The sequence below is a fragment of the Manis pentadactyla genome, chromosome 7 (genome assembly GCF_030020395.1).
Source record: "Manis pentadactyla isolate mManPen7 chromosome 7, mManPen7.hap1, whole genome shotgun sequence".
Classification (NCBI taxonomy): Eukaryota; Metazoa; Chordata; class Mammalia; order Pholidota; family Manidae; genus Manis; species Manis pentadactyla.
The window spans coordinates 25,331,322-25,341,174 of NC_080025.1; the positions used below are offsets into that span (position 1 = coordinate 25,331,322).

A 9,853-nucleotide genomic window follows, 5' to 3' on the forward strand; every position below is an offset into this window, starting at 1 on the left:
CCACAGGTTGGAAAAGGCACTCTCGACAATCCTCCCATGGTCTGCTTTTGTTGAGGGGGCTTCCCATTTGCCAGGATCCATGGGCTCGGGGGGTGGGGTGGGGACCCTCATGGAGCCAAAAGAAGGGTAATAAAAAGCAGAATTTTGGTTGGAACATCTCCTGACTGTGGTTCTGTCCCCAGAAAAAAAAAAACCTGCTCAGATGTCCTGAGAAGCAGCTGAGTCACAGAGCTCATCAAGAATGTGGGAGGCCGGGGAAGGCCGGGCTGCAGGAGAAACGAGCTTCACAAGGAAACGGGGTTATAATGGGCTGACCAAGGCCACAGCAGCCTTCTGAGAGGCTGCGCAGACACAGACCTGCAGTCCTAAACCCCCATCCTCCAACAGTCCATTCTGATCCCGTTTGTGTATGTCTTGTCACAACAGCTGCTAAGATTTAGTACAGACAGCCTGCTGCCCCGGGCCCCCAAAGCCCTCTTCCTGCCCTTCAACCAGGCACCATCATCTTTAAGTCTCCAAGGGCTCCTCCTCTTTTCCCCAGAGGCCCCTCTAATAACATAACCCTGCCACCCCATACCCAGCCCCAAACCACGCAGTGAGGGGAGAAAGGGAATTGTTAGGCCAGGCTTTGGTACTTAAGTGGGGGAACCACGATGTGCACACCCTTAAGGTCACCCCAAAATCCCCCTTCTAAGACCAAGGCAAAGGTTCAATTGTTCTTTCCACCTCTCGCCACACTCCTCCAGTGAGACAGCTTTAGCCTGTCTCCTGACTCCAAAATCACTTATCTTACGTTTCATTTGAACCCAAGTTCCCTGACATAAAATGATTGGGTGGAGGGTGACCTAGGGGGTTTGTCCCAGGAGTTGCCCTCCACCCCACATCCAGGGATGCACACCTGACCATGACTCCCTCCCCATCTCCTGGGACAATATGCAAAGTGTTCCTGCTGGCTTCCAGCACCAAACACCTCTCTCTTGGGCTGGTCCCTTATCTTCACTCTAAACCCATAAGGAAAGCTTCCAGCAAGTAGCTTCTCAGTCGTCACAAGGCAGGGATGACAAAGGAGCCCAGAAAATCTGTGCAGGAGGGGACGCCCCTCTCAGCACCCTATCTTTCCAAATTGTGCCAAACCTCCCTAGCATGGTTTCCCATTTTTAGTGCAGAAATCACAATATAACAATGCTGGGATTTTAAGAAAATCACTCTAGCCAACTGTTTTCACTTTCGCATGCTTTTTCATGCCCCTGTCCACATAATTGGCTGTTTAAAAATCTTAAATTATATCATAAACATGTTCCATGTTGTTACACAGTCTTTGTAATGATTGCTTTTAATGGGTGCAGAACATTATTGGACTGGATTACTATAATTTACTAACCATTTCTCTATGATTAAACAGATCATATTCAATTTTTCACTATTTTCAATAATGCTAAAATTCATATTTTCCTGCTTTGCTGCTTCTTTCACAGAGAAACAGTGTAAATTCCAAGTAACAATACAACTAGATCATAGTTTATGATCTTTTACAATTCTTGAATCCTATTACAAAACTGCTTTCTAAAAAGACTTCGTCTGTTTGCCCTGGAGCCAGCAATATATTGTTTCCACCGCTATAATCTTACATACATTGAGTGTTCTTCTTTAAACTAATTGCTAGTTTTAAACATAAATGATGTCTAGGGAGGCTGAACATTTTTTCATGTTTGTTTCTTGCTTCATCTTCCTTCCTGGACTTCTTAAAATGCAAATTAAAATTATGTGTGCACAGAATCCACAGCTCGTGCTCACTTTCCCTTTTCTCTATCACACACACACACACACACACACACACACACACACACACACACACCAAATCAAAAAGTGATCTCACATAATCCAAATACCTAAATAACGGGTTGTAATGAGAAGTAACATGGAAAAAAAGAAAGTTTTATATGTTCCACATTTCTTCAGCATATAAATTCCTAAGTATGTATGGCAAATGAGAACATGTTAAATATTTAATTTATGGTAAAAGTGAAACTTTCCGGGGTAAAAATGAATTTGCATGGCGTAACCCACTGATCAGCAGAAAGATGGGTTAAACATCAATGACACCTGGATTCCTGGTCCTAGTTGACCAGATGAAGCGCAGAAGGAAGAAGTCAAGGGCTGCCTACCTTAGAATGAGGTGAGGGGTGCTGGGAGACGTGCCTGTCCAAAGCATCTCCTCTGACATTTCAAGGCCTTACTTTCTAGCACTAGAGGAGACTCAGCCAGTAATAACCTGCCTGCGAGGAATTGAGGCAATCAACATCATTATCAGGCCCATTAACGTACAAGGCACAAGAGGGCCAGGACCCTAAGAAAAGAGAACACACCCCTATGGAAGACAGGCACCAGAGGGCTAAAAAGTCAAGACAAGATCGCTGCTTGAAACAAATGTCACCTCCTTGAAAAAATTTCCTAGGAGCCCTATAGACCCGGAGAGGTCCATGCACCTCTCTGGAAAGTAATTTGGCAAAATGTAACGAGAGCTAAACACGTCCGTACCCTTTGACCCAGTAACTCCACTCCTAGGATCCCATCCAAGTAAACAAAAATGCAAATAACAATTAAAACAAAAAGATGGCAATTGCAACAGAATTGACAACAAAAAAAAAGTTGGAAATGCCCTGAATGTTCCAAAGATAGGGCATAATTAAATTATTAATGGGATGGTCACATAAGGAAATGTTACATCATCATTAAAAACTATGTTTTCAAGTAATTTTAAATTAATTAGGGAGAAAGTCACCATACAGTAATTTTTTAAAGATATGATTTATAGAATGATCTCAATTCTCTAAACATCATGTTTGTATTCCTATATTTGGATAGAAAAGGACTAATATACAGACACCAAAATATTAGCAGTTGTTATTAGAGGCTATGAGTGAATTTTATTGACTTCTTATATCTTCTGTATTTTCCAAATTTTCTACAGGGAATGTACGTGTTAACCTTATTTGGCAGGAGAGTTGCACATTCATCACCATCCCCAGCATATAAATTTTGAAGCTGAGAATAATTCTTAATTCTCCAGAGTCCACAAACAAGCAAACCCTGGCCTAAATTACAGCCCTCTTGGGACCTTTCTCAGTGTTTCAAAGTTTTAAATCTAACAAAGTTTTATCCCACCCATCACAATTGCCTAAGAGCCAGGTACTGACCCAGAGGGTCTGCGTACCTTCTAATCTAGTTAGCTTTCTTGCTTCCTCTTGCAACATCCTCCTAAAGAGGTTCATTCTTCCCCTGCAGGTTTGGGTCCTTACTCTCTGGTCTTTGAGGCCCACTGAATATTCACGCGCAAGTCAGCGCCTACATGCCTCTGCAGCTACAGAGCCTGAGCCACACCACGCCCAGTGCTTCTCTGGGAAAAGGAAGCAGGGACCCTGACAAAGCCCCCCTGAGTAGAATTTCCTTCTGGAAACTTGGGAGACAGGGCTGCCATTTTTTTTTTCAATAAAGGGCTGGATAGATGGATGAAGGGATGGATAAACAGAATTTTTGAAAAAAATGAAAGAAAGAAAGGCTATAGAGTAATTGGAGTAATGAAGTCATGCAAACCATGGTCAGCTGTGTGGGGCACCTTATTTTAGATGGCTAGTGTAATTTGAAGATTCAGGAAAGAAGAGTGAAGTCAGGGAGCTTCATCTGCCTGACTGTTCTGACACTTCTAAGCTAAATACAGAGAAGATAAGTGATAACAAAGATAGAGCCCAGCAGACTCACAGAACCCAAGAATGGACTAACAGTTCCCAAAGGGAAAGGGACTGGGGAAGGTGGGTGAGAAGGGAGGGAGAAGGGGAATCAGGGGCATTATGATTAGCACACATAACATAGGGAGGAGCACGGGGAAGGCAGTACAGCACAGAGAAGTAGTGACTCTATAGTATCTTATTATGCTGATGGACAGTGACTGTAATGGGGTGTGTGGTGGGGCCTTGATAATGGGGGGAATCTAGTAACCACAATGTTGCTCATGTGATTATATATTAATGATAGCAATAATAATAATAATAAAGCCTTAAATGGCCTGTTAGGAAATAATCTACTATGACCTCGGACAATTCAGATGAACAAAAAATTTACTTTTAAAATATGGAGATTATTCTTTCGCATGACTTTGTGTTGGCAAAGCAGGGAATTTCAGGGGTTCTGCTCCTGAGAAAAAGTCAGGAGAGTGTTTCTTGACATGCAGTGGGGCATTAAGTAAGTACACCTCCTGCCTTGCTAACCAGTGAGGTGGAAGTGGGAGATGGCAGCATCAGGAGCAGGAGGGATACCAAGAGGAAACTGCTGAACTTACAGGAGAAAGTTTACTGGGAAATGACATCAGAGGTCTCCGCGAGGGCTGTACTAGGCAGACAGGAACTGGGGTGTGAAGGCTAAGAGCAGACAGTCAGCTATTGCTAGAATATGCATAGGCCACATGAGCAGAGGCCACCTGTGTTTAAATCTGCAGCAAACGTGTGTATCATGGAGATTCAACAATGCCAAGGGCCCAGTAAAAACCACAGTAACAATAAAACACCAGCATGGCGATTGCAGAACACATGAGAACAGGCCAAAGTCATGATTCAGGAGCTCAGTGTGGGAGCGCCTCTCTCCTACTGTTAGCCTACCACTGCAGTTTGAAACTGTCATAAGAGCACATTCCAAAGAGTCTAAGGCCGGGAAATGATGTGAGAGAGGAGGGAATGTAGTGAGAGCATGTACCCTGCAAAGCACAGGGCGGTGGATGCTCACAGGGGCGGGACTGTAAGGGAAGGTGGCTGTGACACAGAGCCCACTCTCTGCAGGACCCTAGAGCTTTGAGTGGAGAGCAAGAGATACCAACAAATAAATCTTGAAGGAAAAAAGTACTGGGGAAAAAGCAGGAGTAGCCGAACATTGATGGATACCACTGCACTAAAGATGCCAACACAACAAAATATTTTAAACACTCACAAGAACTCTTAACAGCAGCCTCATTGCTGTTCAGAGAAACTGTGATCTTGGGAGCTGGTAGGAAACGAAGGGCTGCCCCGTGGCCGCAGCTCCCAGACCACCTCCACCAGAGAGATCAGTGGCACAAACAGGCAGCCATATTTGGTTTACAAATAGCCCATAAAAACTGAGATCTCCAACTTTCAGAACCGTGAAAGTCCCCCCAGTTAGAAGACACAGTGAATTCCATTTCACTGTGTGGCTTCCTAGTGGCTGCACAAGAGGCTCGGAGCTACAATTCTTCATCTAAAACTTGACCGTGCCGTGCACTAAAACACAGGCAGGAGGAGAAAGAAAAGAAATCATTATTTCTCCCTCTATTAGCCTTCTGCAAAGTGCTGGGGGGGAAGTAAATGGCCTACATGTGTCTGTCTGAAGGCATGTGCTTGCAGCTCTGCATTTAGGGAAGGACCTGGGCTGGGAGTGGCAGGAGATGGCGCAGGTGAGAGCTAGTGGTATGAGTGTGTCTGACAAAACACTTGCAAGAGGACCATTCAAAAGGACGTGCTCATTTCAGTGGCCCATCCATGTAGGAGAATGATGTGCAACAGCATCGGTTATAAGGACAGACTCTCTACTGGGTCTATTTCCACATTTGTAAAATGGAGAGAATTTGTACCCACTTCAAAGGTGGCTATGAGGACTAAATGGAACAATGTGTGACAAGTGCTTCACAGGTCTGCGTAAGTGCTGGGTAGATGCTGTTAAGGTGGCATGCGTGCAAAGTGCCTTGTAAGGGGTATATGTCTGTATCACCATGACAGAGCTGCTATAAATGCGGGACAGGCAGCTGCAGGGACATCTCGGCCCCTCCAGTGTCAATAAGCATACACCATGGACTGGCTGTGACACTGGGATCCCTCACAAGGAAAAACACAGACTTCCCTTGCTCTTCCCTCTCCTGCAAGAACCATCGTGTTTTACATCTCTGACATTCTCCAAGAGGTTAAAAGAGAAAAATTCAAGAAATCCACACACTCCATCTTGGCCAGGCTCCCCTGAAAGTTACCAGAACTTTCCTTCCAGGGACTGGACTTGGGCTGCCTCCCGCTTCACTGATGGGGGAATCACAACAGCAGGGAACCACTTTCCAAGTGGACGGCCGAGTGTGAGGACTAGCTGATGGGACGGTGCATCCTGGCCTTCACAACGCAACTGCAGGAGCATAAGGACAGCAGACCTAGCTTCCCCTCCTCTTTACCTCAGCTGGCCGGCCTCCGTGGGCAGAAAGGCACGCCACAGGCCCAAAGCTGAAATGAAAGCCTCCCGCCCACATGGGGCAGTGTCAGGAGCTCCTGCCCAGTGGGGCTGAGGCCTCCACAGTGAGAAAAGCCCAAGTCAGCCTTTAGTCCTCAGCAAGTCATGTCAATCAATGGAGGTCAGGACAGAGAAGAGGCTTCCAGAAAGAAGATGAGTTATAAAGCTTAAAAGGTCAAACAGGAACAACAGCAGGGGCCAGGGGGAGGGACAGCAGAACAAACCAAGATTCAGAAAAAAGGTCACTGTTCTCTCCCAGTTCTAGGCCCGCTGCATCAATCACAGCCTCCTCCGGACCGGAAGGAAGGGACCCCATTCCTCCCACCACTCAGCCGCCCTTCCTCCCCTCCCTGTCCTATTCCCTGGCTCAGTGATGGGCTTACACTGGCTGGGCTAGGAATCTTCTCTTCCCATAGGCTATCACATTATAATATTTGCTCGGCTTCCTTCCTTTCCAAAGCCTGACAGATTAGATTGCAGGAGTCCTACCCAGCTCACTAAGACAGACAGAAAACTGAAAGTAAGGCAATCCAAAGCGCTTGTAGGGGGTGAGAAAGAAGGGGCAGAACAGCCCAACATCCCAGCCCCCAGGTCCTCTTTTCCAAGCCCTGGGAGTGTATCACCCAGAATTAAGTAGAACCACAGTAGTTTCAGTGGCTTAGAAGGGATGCTTACTGCACTGTGACCCGAGGCGTTCCAGCCTTTTAACCAGGTCATCGCCCACCTGTCCACCTGCTGCATGAAGAACACAGGACATCAATGAAAAGCCAGCTGGATGCACACTCCCACTGCTCAGGTCTTCCTAGTGGTCAGTCACTTTCAGCAAACATGCGCCAAGCCAGCAGAAGGGGTCCGCAGGAGGATTCAGCTGATGGCACGGATGCCCCACCCTTCCTACTTCTGCAGAATCTCTTCATAGGTCAGCACCAACCAAAACCTACATGTGTTCAGGATTTATTTTAACCTTGATAAAATACCAGGCTGAATACGGTTCAGTGCACTGTGATGACAATATGGGGTTTACGGGCACTACTTGCACAGAAGGGAAAACGAAGCACCAACAGCAAGGAATAAGAAGGGATTGCAGACTGCACCACTGAGAGGTGGTTCCAAATCAATACCTAGGTGATAAAGCCATCTGCGAAGTGAACAGGGTCCCATCATCAGCTAGCTAAACTCTACTAGGAGTGCCACAGACACTTTGTAAAACGTGGGGCTTGATACTTAGCTCTAAAGGCAACATTCAGAGTAAACCCCCCTGAACCCACTTGGTGAATGGAATTCCTATAGGCCTGAGGCACTGCCAACACTTTTGGACAGGTGCAAACGATTCATATGCTTGCAGCCACTCATTCATTCATTCAACAAACATTCACTTAGCACCTGAGATGTCATACACTGGGCTGGTCAAAGAGTCTAGAATACAAGCTTTCAAGCGGTACACAATGGAGAAGGCTACTATCCGAAACGATGAAGATGCCGTTTAAAAGCCTCCTCTGGTTTCTCAAAGCACCCCGAATCTCTACTTCAGCCATCCGCTTTGTGTTCTCGGTAGTGCGTACAGCCTGCGTCCTCCGTCGGACTGCCGGCTCCCTGCAGACGGATCACTGCGGGAACACGCTTCCCCCGGAGCTACAACTGCCTTTTACGTCCTTCTTTCCCAATTAAATGTCAACTGAATGCAACTGAGAAATGGAAAGCAAACGCTTCTATTCTTTCAAGATCTTTGGCTTTACTGTTTCCGAAGGCTTTGCCACCAAAGAAAAATGATGAAGCCCCAAAAAGGAGGAAAAAGGGAACTGAGTTAGATACATATTAAGAACAACATGATTACAATTTTAGAACTTCAATACATATTAAGAACAACATGATTACAATTTTGGAACTTCAGCGCGAGTGCAACCACCGCCCAGCCGGCTGAAGTGCCCCCAAGAGCCACAGCTGGCTTCCCCCTCCCTCTTCTGCGCTGTTTACTCTCCTCTGAAAAAAACCCACTTGGAGTCCTAAAGAAAGGAAGGAGGAGGGGCGGGAGACAGAGTTAGAAAGGGAAGATACAGTTTAGACCCGCAGTCACCAAAAAGGAAGGAAACCCTAAGGCAGGGGCAGGGGCAGGGCTGGCCTGGGGGAGGAGATGGGTAAGGCCCGAAAGGAGGGGGCCCCGCCGCGCCTCCCCTTTGGACCTGCCTGGACGTCTTCCTTTCTGCGAGACCTCTTTTTTCCCCCTTTCCTCCTTTTTTCCCTCTTTCTAAATTTGATGCAATAACAGTCTTCAGAACTGGAGCAGAAAAGGGAAGCATGTAAGGTGAGGAAGAAGGTAGTGAGACAGACGGGCAGGCAGACAGCTCCCCTCGAGGAGCTTTCCCAAGCCGGCGCCAAGCCTGTATTTTAGGACAGTCTTCCTCCAAGTCACCTGCCCTGCCTGGAGTTCCCGAGCCCGAGGCCCGGGCCGGACCCAGAGGGGAGGCAGGGATCTCCCCAGGGGAGCATTCTAGGCCTGCCTTGTAATAGGGTAACAAGTGGAGAGAAAGAAGCGCCTCCACAGCCCACGCCGTGCCCGAGGGACTTGCCTGAGACGTCTGCTCGCCTCCCCTCCCCGCAGCCCGGGCAGTCGTTGTGGGCCCGGTGCCCCAGCGCCAGGACCCGCAGAGAAGTTTCGCCGCTGCAAACGTGAGAAAATGCAGCTCAGCACTACACCCGCCCCCACCCTCCCCGCGGCCCCACCCCCGCAGCCCGACCCCTGGCGGCGGCGACCTTGGCCACCCCGGACGCTCCGGCGCCTGGAGGAGGGGCTGCCCTGCGGGCTTCCCGGGCCTAAGCCTCGGCCGCAGGCGCCGGCGCCCCCAGCCCTGCCCGCGCGCCCCCCGACTTACCCCGCCGCGCAGAGGCCGGGGCGCGCAGGGGGTCACATCGGGGTGGGACGCGCCCTCCCGCGGCCGGGCCGCCGCTCTCGGGGGCTCTCCCGCGGCCAACCTCGCTGCCGCTCGCTCTTCTCTCCCCACGGACCCTCCTTTCTCTCTTGTCTCTCGGTTCTTTTTTCCGGGTTAATTACGTTTCACATTAAAGCAAAACCCAGCCCCGGATGTGAGTACAATGCTCCGCCGGGCCCGCCGGGGGAGGACGGGGTGCCGGGGCGCCGCGGGCTGCGCGGAGGCGACGGGGGCGGGCGTCCGGGAGCGACCGCGCAGGTGGGACCGCGCCGCGCGCCCCGGCCTAGCCCCGGGCAGCAGGTGTGAGGAGGCGAAGGGGGCCGGCGGGGCACGGGCTCCCTCCTTCTCCCGCTTCTTCCCGGGGCCGCACCCAGCGGCTTCAGCGGGCCCCCGAACCCGAGCCCTTAGCGTCAGTGCGCCCGCGAGGTCAGGTCAGGTCGGGGGTCTGGGCGGAAAGCAGGGCTCCGATGCCCGGGGCAGCCCTGGGTGTGCTCGAAGAGCCTGGGCCGGACGCTCTCTCGGGGGCACGGGGTCTGTGCGAGTGGGCGGCCCGGACGCTCCCTGTCTGCCCTCCGGGCGCGCGGGTGCTGGGGAAGAAAAGGGAAACAAGAAGCGGGGAGGAAGTGAATACGGCCCCGGGGACCCTGAGAGAC

At 49.6% G+C, this 9,853-nt stretch overlaps 1 protein-coding gene across 3 annotated transcripts in view; it reads right to left on the bottom strand.

Moving 5' to 3' along the window:
* PLEKHA2 (pleckstrin homology domain containing A2) overlaps positions 1 to 9,311 on the bottom strand; it is a 51,425-nt gene extending 42,114 nt beyond the window's left edge. Inside the window, exons 1-2 of one of the 3 annotated variants that reach the window (XM_036932144.2) lie at positions 9,144 to 9,311; positions 8,841 to 8,932 (exon numbers count right to left, since the gene is read on the bottom strand). The gene's annotated coding sequence lies outside the window, so the exon portion shown is untranslated. The remainder of the gene's footprint in view (positions 1 to 8,840; positions 8,933 to 9,143) is intronic. The other 2 variants (XM_036932141.2, XM_057505186.1) reach the window with 2 other exon arrangements.
* Between the last annotated feature and the right edge of the window lie 542 nt (positions 9,312 to 9,853).